The following is a 13144-nucleotide window of genomic DNA, read 5'->3' as shown; positions in this document are numbered from 1 at the left end:
AGGCCGGGATCTGGGGCTGTCCCTAGGGAAGGACAGGGAATTCCTGCCCTTTGCTGCTGCCTGTGGGAATGCCAGTGATCCCAGGTGGCTCAGGGAGCCCCACTCCTCACAGGGATGTTGCTTTTGTGCAGTTTGTGTCCAGCTTTGTCCTTGCTTTGGCTTAAAATGCAGAAACTCCATCTCTGCCCGAAGGAAGGAACCAGCCTGTCACCGAGACACACAAAGCAGTCACACGCAGACAAGAGATTTTCGCAGAGGTTCTTCTGATCCAGCTCCCAGCTGAAAGAGCGGAGAGAAGAGCCCCTTTGTTTATTTTTTACTTTTTATAAATTTCTGGGTCTAGCAGAAGATTGACTTTTTGGGGTTTCCATCCCTCAGCCTCAGTGGCCAGACCATTTGTCAGTTACAATTGTTTTCAGGTTAGAAATATGCAAACAAAGGACAGAGAATGAAAAACAAAGGATTTGTTTATGTTACATCTGTGGGAAAGACAGAAAACTGCTCTTAATATTGTACAGTAACTAAAAAGATCTGACTCCATTTAAGAAAATCAAAAGGCTCAGAAAAACCAGGGTAACACCAGCCGGGGAATTTTTCTTTGGGATCCATGAGTGGGCTCTTCCCAAGCGATGCTTTGGGTGGATTAATTCCCAGCTAATGCCCCAGTTAGTGTGAGCTGGCTGCCCCTGGCCCTCCCGGCCTGCTCCTGGCTGTCCCTGCTCTCATCACAGCCCTGCCTCGGGCTCCAGGTTCGGCTGGGATGTGAGAAAGGAGGCACCAAAACCGATATCCAGGGGCCAGGGGACAAGCTCTGCATTTGTCACAGCTCGGAGGAGAGGCTGCTGTTTGCTCCACCACTGCCACCATCTCCCGCACAGGTGGCCAAAGCCTTCCACCAGGATAATTGCACAGACCCCTTTTTCAAACTGTACGTAACCAACCAGATCGGATTTATCACTAAATGTCACATTTTATCATAATCTGATCACCAGGGAGCAGGAGGAACGAGCAGGCTTGTCTCCGTCAATAAACAAATGATTACTCAGACAATAACCAGGTTTATTTTCTTTATTTCTGTAAATGTTTGAAGCCTTATGAAGACGCTGGGGAGAAAAGGATTATTATTTATTTTGGCAGCCAGGCAGTTGAGTGATGGGAGGTTTAAAAAAGCTGAAGATGTTGGTTTAGAAAGGGTCCTAAAAGTCTCACTCATTTTCGTTCTGCAAGAGGCATCTGGGACATCAGATTATTTATTGGATTAAAAATGCACTGCCCGTTCCGTCCTGTAGCACCGAGTCCTGTGCAGAATGGCATCCCTGGAAAGCCAGGGAGGAGGAAAGAGCCAAAATTTCCATTTTAGCTTCCGTTTTTAAGATCACGCAGCCGTTCTCCTTCTTCCACGCCCCATTTTTGGAGGTTACGTAGCACCAAACCCCGGTGGTGCCAAAGGCAGCCCCTCCACTCACAACAGGAAAAACAGATTTGATCAGCATCGAGGAGAAAAAAAAATTAAAATTATAAAATCTGGCCACAAGTCTTTAGGATGTTCTAAGGTGAGGAAAGTCCTGGCTTGTCCCCAGGGGGGTGACAAAGTGCAGCTCTGGTGGCTGAGCAGGTCTGAGGCCACCTCTGCTGCAGAATTTCACACCCACAGCCAAGGCTGGCTGAGCCTCTCATGGGAAAATGGAGATGTCAGGGAAGGAAAAGCATTTTCCCGTGATGTGTGTGCCCTCAGAGCCATTCCTCACACCCCCAGACTCCGGGGAACCTCTGTCCGGCACCAGGCAGCTCTGGGGGCGGGAGAAGGAAGAGCTTGAAGAAGGATTTTTGCGGCAAAAAGAGCAATTCCTCAGCTGGGCTGAGTGGTACCAGAGAAGGATTCATTTTTCTGGCTCAGCTAGAGACAGCAGTGACAGCAGTCCAGGGAAAATTGGCCAAATTTGGCTACCAGAGCGCTGGCAGGGCATTTCTGGTTAAATGAATCAGGGAATGGGGTTGGAAGGGACTATAAAGATCATTTTAAACTCTCTTTACCCGCAGAGAGTTCCCAGTCTGAGAGCATTTCCTCTCCATTTCCTTGGAGACACAGGGGAAAAGAAACACCAGGACCTCCTCACCCATCTCCAGTGAGCGTTCAGGGTGACAGACTGAAACCAGAGCAGGAACAGCTCCAGTGCTTCCTTCTCTCCACGAGTTCTGTCTCTCCTGCCCTGAATTTTGAAGCCTCTCTAGACACAAGATCCCAGCCTCAGTGATGGGGAAGAGCCAAAATTAATCTTCCCTTTCCCTGCTCTATTTTATTTCTTTTTTTCCTATTTCAAATCAAAGAAGTTCTTAGCAACAACAACAACAACAGCAACAAAATGTTGTTTTTTTCAGTGCTGCTCTGACATAACGAGACTGTTGTGTGGATCTCCTCCTAAGGTTTTCTGTCATTTTCTGTGACTCTGGTTTTCCTGGAAGCACTCGAGCTGGAAAATAGAGCCATTAGTCCTTAACAAAAGGTTAAATTAGAACTGAGGGGAAATTGAAATCTGGGTCTGGAATAGGGTCTAGATTCACGGCTTGGGTCTGTAGCTGCTGGGGCTCTTTGAAAACGACCTTTAACACCACGAAAACATTCATTTTAAAGCTTCTGGTACCCAAGATTTCTCTGATAGCATCACTGCAAAATTTCTTCTAACCAGCTGCTGGCTGCTCCTGGGGTCTTGGTGACCTAAATGCGTTTTTTGTGCAGCTCTGGGTTATTTTACACTTCCTGCAGCCCAGCTGGGAAGGGAAATGCTGACAGAAGAGGGGACAGGAGGCAGTCCTGTCCCAAGAAGCAGAGCCTGCACCTCACCCGGGCCAGCAGAGCAAACACCAGGCTGGATTCTGTTCCTCTCTTTTTAATTCCTTCGTGCAAAATGAGCTGAATGTCCACTTGATCTTCCCAGGGAGCGATGCTTTTTAAAAAGGCAGACTCGTGCTTTCTTCTTGCCGTTTTCAATTAAGTTCACAACTGTTTTCTACTGAGTTTACAAACGACTTCAAAAGCTTTCCTGGAGTCCGTTCACCCCAGAGTTGTTTGGCTGGAGCACAAACCAAGGAATCAAGAGAAAAAAAAAAAAGTGCAGTGAAAAAATAATTTAAAAACCCCCGACAACTTGCAGGTTAATAAGATTTCAGATGGTAGAAAAAAGCAATAGCTCAGAGCTGCTGTGTGAGAGACTTTGGGCCTATTTATTTCTGTTCTCTCTTTCTCATTTTAATGCACTGGGGCTGAATTAGCCTTGGCAGAGCTCTCAGCCCTTTTGGTTTGCCGAGTCTTTGATGGCCTGAGCAGTCCTGTGATCTGCTCATCACCTCAAAGCTCTCTGGGGCTGCTTCCCTACAGGAATTCTTGGTGAGGGTCAGATTGGGGTCCCCTTTTCTGGGTGGTGCTGAGTAAAATCCTCTGCCAGGATTCACTCAGGGTGAGATACCAGGTGAAGAAAATGCCCAAAGTCACCAGGAGAGAAATTAAGGACGAATGGCTCTATTTTCCAGCTCAAGTGCATCCCATTTTGACATTCCCTCCATTTCTCTTTTCCCCTCTCTTAGGAGAGTTCAGGGCTGAACAGCCTGGACCGGCTGAGCTGAGGCAGGAAAACATCACCAGCCTGTTCCTTCCTGACCCAGAGGGATTGTCCTGAGCAAAGGGAGCTTTGGGATGAGGGGATTTTCCACGATGGACAGCCCTGCTCAGAGAGAGTGAAAATGTGAGGGGCTGGAGCGTGCCCAGGGCAGGGAATGGAGCCCCAGGAGAGGCTGAGGGAGCTGGGAAGGGGCTGAGCCTGGAGAAAAGGAGGCTCAGGAGGAACCTTTGTGGCTCTGCACAAGTCCCTGACAGGAGGGGACAGCCGGGGGGGTCGGGCTGTGCTCCCAGGGAACAGGGACAGGAGGAGAGGGAACGGCCTCAGCCTGGGCCAGGGGAGGCTCAGCTCGGACAGCAGCAGGGATTTCCCCATGGAAAGGGAGCTCAGGCACTGGAAGTGCCCAGGGAGGTTTGGATCCCCATCCCTGGAGCGTCCCAGGAAGGGCTGGAGGTGGCACTTTCCCAGCGCAGTCCAAGCCCAGGCTGTGTCCTGCCCATCCCTCTCCATCACTGGCGTTAAATGGCAGAGACAAGAGGACATTTGGAGCATCCCCCGTTTAAGAGAAGCACAAATTCCTTCTAAATATCCTGGATCTCATCCTGATATTTATCAGGGCGTGCACAGACTCCGCAAGGCAGAACAGGCTGGAACAAAAGGCAACCACAAAAAAAAAAAAAACCCCAACCAAATTTCTCTCTCTTTCTCCTACCCCCCCTGGGAGTGGGTGGAAGCGCTAAACTTTGCCGGCACTTGGAAAAAAAGGGAGAACGGTGATGTGAAAAGGAGAGTGTCAGAGAAACATCCTCCATCCTCAGCTCCTCCCCCGGCTCTGTGCCCCCTTCCAACGCCTCCTCCCGCCGTGGAATCGCTGAGAACTCTCAGGCTTTAAAAAAAAAAAAAAAAAAAAAAAAAGAAAAAGAAAGAGATGTTCTTGTTAAAAAGAAGGGAAAAAAAAAAAATAGATATAGTGGGTGGTTTTCCCTGAGAATTTCCCTCAGCTGCTGGGGCTGCACATCCTGGCTTGCCGTGGCAAAGAGGAGGAAGAGAAGGCTCCACAAATTTGGAATTTTCACAGCTCCCTTTGAGCAGGGCAAGGCCAGGGGAGACGTGTCACTCCAGGCCTCAGCTGCGATCCTTGCAGCGCATTTTCCCTCTGGAATGCCAGAGGTTTAACCTCCAACACCGGTGCAATTAATACGGGATCAAAGTGTTTGCTCTGCTGCCTTGTGTTGGGATTTTCACAAAATGCAGGTGCCGAGAGCGGGGAATAAAAAAAGATTTTAATGAACAGGAGGAATAATTGCTCTTTCTTCCAAACCTCTCTGAGTTAAATCATTTCATTTCAGTTTTCTTAGCTCCCGAGTAGGAAGATTGCGGAAAATGGACAAAACTATTAAAGAGAGTTATAGCTGGCATAAAGGGACCTTGGAGGGCAGAAATGATGGGGCTGTATTAGGAAAATAGATCTGAGCTCAGCCCAATTTGGGTTTACATTATCATTTGCAAAAGCTGCAGGTGACTGCAGGAATACAGACAGGGGAAAAAAAAAAAAATCGATGGTGTGAATTATTAAAAACCTCTTCTTCCATTAACATGAATTCAATTGTTCCTCAGCATTGCTAGGATACACAGAGAACTACGAGGGGCTCTAGCAAGACAACTTTGAAGGGGAACACAAGAATGAGACAAAAAACTGACTCATAATTTGGGGTGAGCACAGAATAAGTGAGCAGGGAAGCTGGGAGTAAATTCACAACGAGCTGGAAATTTCCTTCAGCCACTCTGCTTCATCGAAAGCAAATTTGAAAAAAAATGTTTTACAAACCTAAAAGTAAACCCTTTGTGCAACTTGCCACTAAAGCCAGTGGGAAATTATGGGGATTAAATGGGATTTTTTTTTTTTTTCCCCCCCCCCCAATTCTGGAGCCAATCCTTGTTCTTATGGCGCTCCCAGCCCAAGGGGTGAGATCCTGGAAGATGAAGGAGAGGATTCCTCTGCTGCAGCTTCTTGCTGCGGGCAGCCCTTGGCACCAAAGGCACGGATCTGGCAGCCTGGGGATGGAAATGGAAATGGTCACTCTGTGTCTCACGAATATTAAAAAATTCAGTCAAAACGAAAGAAATCTCAGGTGAGAGCTTTCAGCAGGCCACCCTTGGTCTTCCCCAGGGAAAGGACAGCGTGGCCGTGCCTGCCTGAGGAAAAGCCCAGATCAGAGCACCCAAGCTCCCTCCAGGGCAGGTATCCCTGAGGGCAGGAGGATTTGGATCAGACACAGAGGCTGGGTTTGTGTTTTCCCATTCCTGAGTGCCTAAAGGTGCCCAGAAGGGATTGGGACTGGAAGGGGCTCTTTGCCTCCTCCTCCTCGGGCTGTTTTAAAATCCTGGTGCAGGGGGAGCGGGGAGAGCAGACTCACAGAGCAAGGGGAAGGCAGAAGGTGATTTCTGTCAGAGCGAGTGCAACCGTGCAGCAGCGGGGAGGAAAATAAACTGGAAAGAAAAGGAAGGAGAAGAAAATAAACTGAAACAGACGGAGCATTTAATCTCAGTTCCAGTGTTCCTCTTTGCAGTGGAAGCCGAAGTGAGAGGTCTTCAAACAGCCCAAAGAAACAGAATCTCAAATAGAATTTTCTATTCCCTGCTGGCAGCTGCTGCGGCTGGAGGGGCTGTGCCAGCCCGGCTCCCCTGCTCCTGCTCCTGCTCCTGCTCCTGCTCCTGCTCCTGCTCCCAACCCAGCCCTCACAAAGGCTCTTCCAGGCCCTGGGAGCAGCAATCCCACCTCTCCCTTTAACTCCAGGAGTGTTTCTTCACCAGGAGAAGCCCGACGGTGGCACGGAGCTGCTTTCCCAACCCGGGGCTGATTTCTCTCAGCAAAAGCCGCACCCCAGGCGGTCGGGGGTGCCGGAGCAGCAGGTTCCCCATGCCAGCTCCATCCTTGTGCCCGGTTACAGCTCCAAAATGCTCTCCCCAAAAGGAATTAGGCTGCTGGTGTGGTCCTCCGTGAGCGGTGAAATCGCCCTCGGCAGATCCAGATGGAAGCACCGAGGCAAACTTTGGAGGGTTTATTGGCGTTGTTTGGTTTTAAATGGGCACCGAAACTCAAGCTCGGGTCACTTCGATGCACTGCAATGTCCCCACTCCCTGCCCTGCTCTGAGCAGCAGAGAGCAAGTGACCTTCAGGGAAAAAACCAAAAACCAAAAAAACCCAAAAAACCCCAACACCCACCAAAAAAACCAAGAACAAAGCCAAACCCACCAAAAAAACCCAAAAAACCAAAACAAAACAGAACAAAAAACCCAAAAAACCACAAAAAACAAACCCACAAAAAACCCAAACAAAGAAAAACATCCCACAAAACCAAAGAAACAAAACCCCCCAAAAACCCCAAAAAACATAACAACCTCCCCCCCAAAAAACCAAACCAAACAAAAAAAACCCACAAAAAACCAACAAAAAACAAGCAACAGACCAAAAAAAAAAAAAGAGAAAAAAAGAGAAAAAAAGAAAAAAAAAAAGAAAAAGGGGAAAACCCCACCAAGACTGAGTACATCATCATTCAAATGTCTGTAATCCCCGGGGAGCCAGCAAATGTGACTCCAAGAGCCATCCAGCAAAACCTGCGGGCTCATCAGCGTCCCTGGCTCACAGATCGACACCTCTCCGTCCCCATTTCAGGATTTACGAACCCGTGCCAGGTTAAGGACTGGCAAAAACTCTTCCAAAAGGCAGAATCCAGGCGGAGACAGAGCTGGATCCAGACCCGGGATTAAACGCCAAGGCAGCAAACCCGAATGTGTGCCTGGGTCCGTGCCCTGTGCTCCCCGGGCTGTGCCAGCCTCTGTGCCAGCCTCTGTGCCTCTGTGCCAGCCTCGCAATCACGTGTGGAATTCCCCCACGCCTCCAGGCTGCCCAGTTTAACTTCTCAGCCTCAAGGGCGCAGAGCCCAAATGAAGGCAGGGGCTTGGGTGGGACAGGATTTCTTTAATGATGTTGTTACTCTGGTTTTTCTGAGTTTTTTAAAGCCTTTTGAATTTTCATAAATTGGAGTCAGATCTTTAGCTATGGTGCAATATTAGAAGCAGTTTCTACCTATTTCCCACAGATGTAACATAAACAAATCCTTTGTTTTTCATTCTCTGTCCTTTGTTTGCATATTTCTAACATGAAAACAATTGTAACTTACAGCTGGTTTGACCACTGAGGCTGAAGGGTGGAAACCCCAAAAAGCCGATCTTTGGCCTGACCCACAAATGTATAAGAAGTAAGAAATAAACAAAGAGATTTTCTCTCCGCCTCGTCTCAGCCTTGAGTCAGAACGGAGGAACCTCTGCCCTGTGAAACCTCTCTCTCTGCGTGACTGCTTTGCGTGTCTCAGTAATATGATGTCCTTAATTCTCCAGTCCCATTCCTTCTCTTCCTTTCCCATAAATTCCCCCCTCCCTCCACTCTCCCCGTTTTGCTGTCTGGTGTCCATTTTAAAGGGTTCCCCCAGTACAATTTCGTTACTTGTGGCAGGACTGAGGCAGATTTTCCCAAAAATTCCCAGGACGGCGTCTCCTCCCTCACGGAGCTGTGGGGTTTGTCCATGGATCTGCCTGAGGGGCTGTTGTGGTGGGGTTGGAGATGGAGACAGGAAATCCAGGGCTCTGAGCATTACAGATCCCTTTTTTTTTTTTTTTTTTTTTGAGGATGTGCACACTTTAGAGGGAGGGAGAAAGGGAAATTCTACTTAATCACTTTAATAATGGGATAGATGGAGATATATGAATATATATATATAAAATATATGACTTTTCCCATCACAATCCCCTGCCCCATCCCTGGAAGTGTCCAAGGCCAGGTTGGACAGGGACTGGAGCAATCTGGGATACTGGAAGTTGTCCCTGCCCATGGCAGCGGGTGGAATGAGATCATCTTTGGGGTCCCTCCCAACCCAGACCATTCTGGGATCCTGTTTACTATGTGCCCACCCAAAAATCGACTTCTCCATCCCGTGATGCCAAAATCCCCCTGGAAATAAAAGCACTGAGGAGCCAGGCATCCCTTTTTCCGAGGCAGTCCTGGCTGCGCTGTGCAGATTGGATGCAGCAGGGAAAAGCAATAAACCCGGAGCTCACTAAGGCAGGGAAGAGATTTTTCTCCCCTCCTTTGTTTGTTTAGCTTGGGGAGGTTAAAGTGGCGTGTCTTAGCTGGTTTTTATTTTAAGTTTGGTGTTTTTTTGAGCGTGGCCAAGGCACAGAAGGGAGCAGATCTTGGGGTGGGCTGCAGTGACAGTGTGCACAGATTAATGCAATTTGTGTGAGCCAAAGACTTTAACGTCTTAATTACCCATCTGAAGGTCTCGGTGATTATGCCAATTGATCAAAACCACCAGGAAAACGCCTTCTCAAGGGATGGCACGGAGCAAGGAGGGAATGCTGCATCTTTAAACATGAAGTGACTGCAGCACCTCGCTGAACCGAGCCTGAGTCAGCTCAGCCGAGCTGGAGCCCCACGGGACCCCTCTGCTGCTGACAGAGCTTTTTCCTCTGCAAAAATCCCAAAAATCTCTGCAAAAATCTCTGCTTCTCTCCCTCTGCTGGGCTCCTCCAGACCTTCAGTCTGAGGAGGAGATGGGGGAAAATGGATCCTTTGGAACACCCTTTACTCGAGGCACTAAAAATGAATTTGTGCCACCTGAGACCTGCTGGGAGCCTTGGGCACCTGCCAGTCCAGGCTGTGTTCGAGCTCTGCTGGAATCCTTGTCCCCAAATCCCGGCTCAGACTCCCCATGGATCCACCCCCATGGCAGGAGCACAGGAACAGCCCTGGCAACCCAGGGTCGGGTCACCATCAGCAGCTGAGGGGACGTGGCTCCTTTACACCCCTGGGTGGCTGAGGCAGCTGGAATGTGCTCAGGGTAGGAGGGAATAGTGTTGGGAATGTTGGTGCTTCAAAGGTTTTGGGGAAGAGCCAGGTTCAGGATCCACTTCATATATGAATTTATGAATTTTACATATCAAAAAAAAAAAAAAAAAAAAAAAGTGTGGTTTTTTTCTCACTGTTTAGGTACTTTCATTCCTACCACTATAATTTCAAATCTCCCTTCACCTTTATTTTTTTTCCCCCTCAGCATTTATGCTTGTAAATTCCCAAAGATTCTTCAGCCCTACCACAAAAATCCTACTGTTAGCAGGAGAAATCTTCTTTCTCTCAGCTGCAACAATTCCTTTTTTTTATTGATGGTAGACAGAAGTTGTTTTTCCAGCAAGCCAAAACCCCATAATTCACCCAGTAATTCTGCCATAAAAGTAGCCCCAACTTCCCAGCGGATTGAACTCTCTTGCACACCAGACCAGCCAGTCCGGACTGCTGCCAAATGCTATATTTACATTTCCAAACTAAAATCTGTTTCTAATACATTTTTATGGGGAGTTTCGACCCTTTATATTTATTGTTAATGAGCTTTCATCTCTGTAATAGCCTTTCATCCCAAAGGACCCCGAAGAGTAATTGTAATAACCTGGCATACAAAATATACACAGGAATCAATTTGCCCGGCACAGAAACGTGGCCGCGGCTGCAGGGGCTGGCAGGGAGGGGTTCAGAGAGCCCCGAGCTGCTGCTGCCACCCAAGTGACAGGGACAGCTCGTGGCTCTGCGCCAGGTGAGCTGGGGACACCCCCAGCCATGCAGAGCAGAGTGTGGAGAAGGAATTTGGAGCTTGGATTTTGGGGCTCCAAGGCTGTGGGGAGGCTCACACTGACCCAGCAGGGACATGGCACCGGTGGAGCCCCAGCTGCAGCCCCTGGGTGCCGCCTGTGCCTTCAGCAGGGGCTGGGATCTGCTGGAATTGCTGCTGGCATCGCCCCAGAAGATCCTCCCTGGGGTTTGCACTGAGCTGTCACTGGAGCAGCCTCTGGCACGGAGCTGGGAGCTCCAGGGCTCGCTGGGACCTCACAGCCCAGGCAGGGCGGTTCTTGGTAGCCCCAGGGGCTGATTCTGGCCACCTGTGCTGGAGAACATTGTCCTTGCACAGCCTGTGAGGATGGGGGGAGAGGGAGCAGTGGGGGACAGTGTCACCACCCCGCCCTGACACCACAGGGAGCCTCACAGGATCACAGAGTGTCTGGGTTGGAAGAGACCTTCAAGATCATCGAGTCCAACCCAGCCCTGACGCCTCAGCTGGATCACGGCACCGAGTGCCACATCCAGACTTTGTTTAAACACATCCAGGGGTGGTGACTCCACCACCTCCACCCGTGGCTTGTCCAAAACTGCCCGTGCAGGGTCAGCATTTTCTCCCGGGCTGCTCGGTTTGCAGGTTCCCTCTCCTGCTCACCCCAGCAGGGCTCACACCCCGTGTCAGAGCAGGGGAAGCTCCCGGGCTGCTGCTCCTGCCCGGAATGGAGGCAGCACATCCAGCACACCGATCCTGCAGATCCTGCAGTGGGATGGGGATCCCCGCTGGGGCAGGGCCGGGATGAACTCTGAGCCCTGCTGCTAAGAGGCTTTTCCATGTTCTCCCTCTCTGCTTTTCCCCACCACCATCTGGCTGCTGCAGGACAAATCCTGCACTAATCCTGCCCAGCCTTCCCCAGCAGCAGCGCTTCAGGCACAGCGGAGCCGCACTCCCCACTCTCTTGTGCTTCCTGTGGATTATTTTCCGTGAGGAAGCCACCCACAACCTCTCAAATGGCTTGTCATCCACCCTTCCTGCCGAAGAAACATTTTAAATCAAAAGGATTTGAGCTCTTCTGGCCCTCAAAGGGCACCAGGGCAGGTGAGAAGGGGAACTGAGTGCCAGAGACCCCAACCCTGCTGGGCACTGCTCCCCCAGTGGGATCTCTGTAGTGCCCCTGCCACTGCTGGCATTTAAAAAAAAAAAAAAAAAAAAAAAAAAAACAAATCAAAGGCCAAAGAGATGGAAGGAAAGAGCTTTTCCTTCCCCCAGCTCCTCCCGTAAGCCATTTTCCCTGGCCTATTTTACAGGAACTGAAATCTATTAGAGGAATGGCTTAATCCGGTTTGACTGTAATAATTAGGGTGCTTTAAACCCCCCTGACTAATCGTATAAAATGTGATTGTGGACAGCTCAGTGCACGACCCTTACACTTATCACTGGAGGTGTTCTTACAAACCAGAAACAGCTGGCAAGCACGGGGGAGGATAAAGGGAATGGAAATTCACATGCAAAGGGACAGGGAGCGTTCCTTTTCTGATCTCAGGGCAGCGCCTTGAGCTGTCTCTGGGATCCAAAGCACAAAGTCACCTCCAAGAGCCCGGACAGACACAGCTCAGCTGTTTGTGCTGCTGTGCCCTGCCAGCCCCGTGGGCACCTCCTCTCCTGGCCCTGCTTTTGCAGGCGGTGGGAGAGGATTGCAGGCAGTGCTGGAGTGATTCCCCTCGGGGCACTGCGGATGTTCCGAGAGGCTTTCCCAGAACCTGGCAGGCTCCATCAGGCAAGGAGAGGAGGGTGCAGTGGTTCAGGGTCACGGGGCTGGTGCCAATCTCCTTTTCTCTCAAGCTCCAACAGCCACAGTTCCTTCCTTCCCGTCTCCTTCCAGGGCTGGGCTCAGCTGAGTTCCCACCGTGCCGTCACCGCAGTTTTGGTGGAGTTCTTTTTCTCCCACCTGTTCTGCCAGTTGTCCCCCAGGATTGCTGCCTGGCCAGGGTGCCCTGGTCCCTGCCAGCTGAGCTCATCCCTGCTCTGCCCCTTCTCCTTCCACCCTTCCTGCCACTCCAGCGGGGCAGACAAACAGCCCAGGCACCCATCCCTGCAGGACTAACAACTCCTCCAGGCCTGGGGGCCCACAGGGGAATTTTGGGAATTTCAGACTCTGATATAAGGGAGAAGATTGCCCAAAGAGATTCCTGCTGCAGCAGGGTCAGGCACAGAGTGGAGGCTGGAGCTGATGGACTTGGCCATCACAGAAATTTTGGGAGGCACGGGGAGAGCTCTTGTTCCTCAGATCACCCTGGGCTGAGCCCTCACCCAGGCACAGCTCAGGAAAACATTGCTCTCCAGAGCCCCTCAAGAGCTTCAGGCTGCACAGAGAGCCCAGAGCCCTGATGAGCCCGGGCTGTCACCAACACGCTCTTTAATCAGAGCTGAAAACTCATGATCGACCTTGAAGGAGGCTTTTAAAGACTGAAATAATACGATGATGCACTACATTTCCAATTTTCTCCCTGTTGCCCTGATTAAAATACGTGGCTGAATATTGGAAGCTCAGCTGCAGCTTGTACAGAAGCTGCAATAACAATGTTCACAGTGGTGGAACTTGCAGCAGGAGTCAAGTTGTTTGGTTTCTTTTACTTTTCCCTGAGTCTTTCTTGTGTGGGTTTGGTTTTTTTTTTTTTTGGTTTTGTTTTGTTTTGTTTTGTTTTTGTTTTTGTTTTAAGTTCTGCTCTGTACAGATTTTGATCTTTCCCTTATTAAAGAGGAACGGTTATCCCCACTGACTCACTTATCTAGTAATGGCTAGAACCCTTTTAATTCAAGTGATTTGATTCCTGGGTTGTTTTTTTTTTTTGATTCAAGTAAACA

The sequence above is a fragment of the Hirundo rustica genome, chromosome 14, assembly GCF_015227805.2.
Source record: "Hirundo rustica isolate bHirRus1 chromosome 14, bHirRus1.pri.v3, whole genome shotgun sequence".
Classification (NCBI taxonomy): Eukaryota; Metazoa; Chordata; class Aves; order Passeriformes; family Hirundinidae; genus Hirundo; species Hirundo rustica.
The sequence above is the reverse complement of the archived record's forward strand: the minus strand, read 5'-3'. Positions refer to the sequence as shown.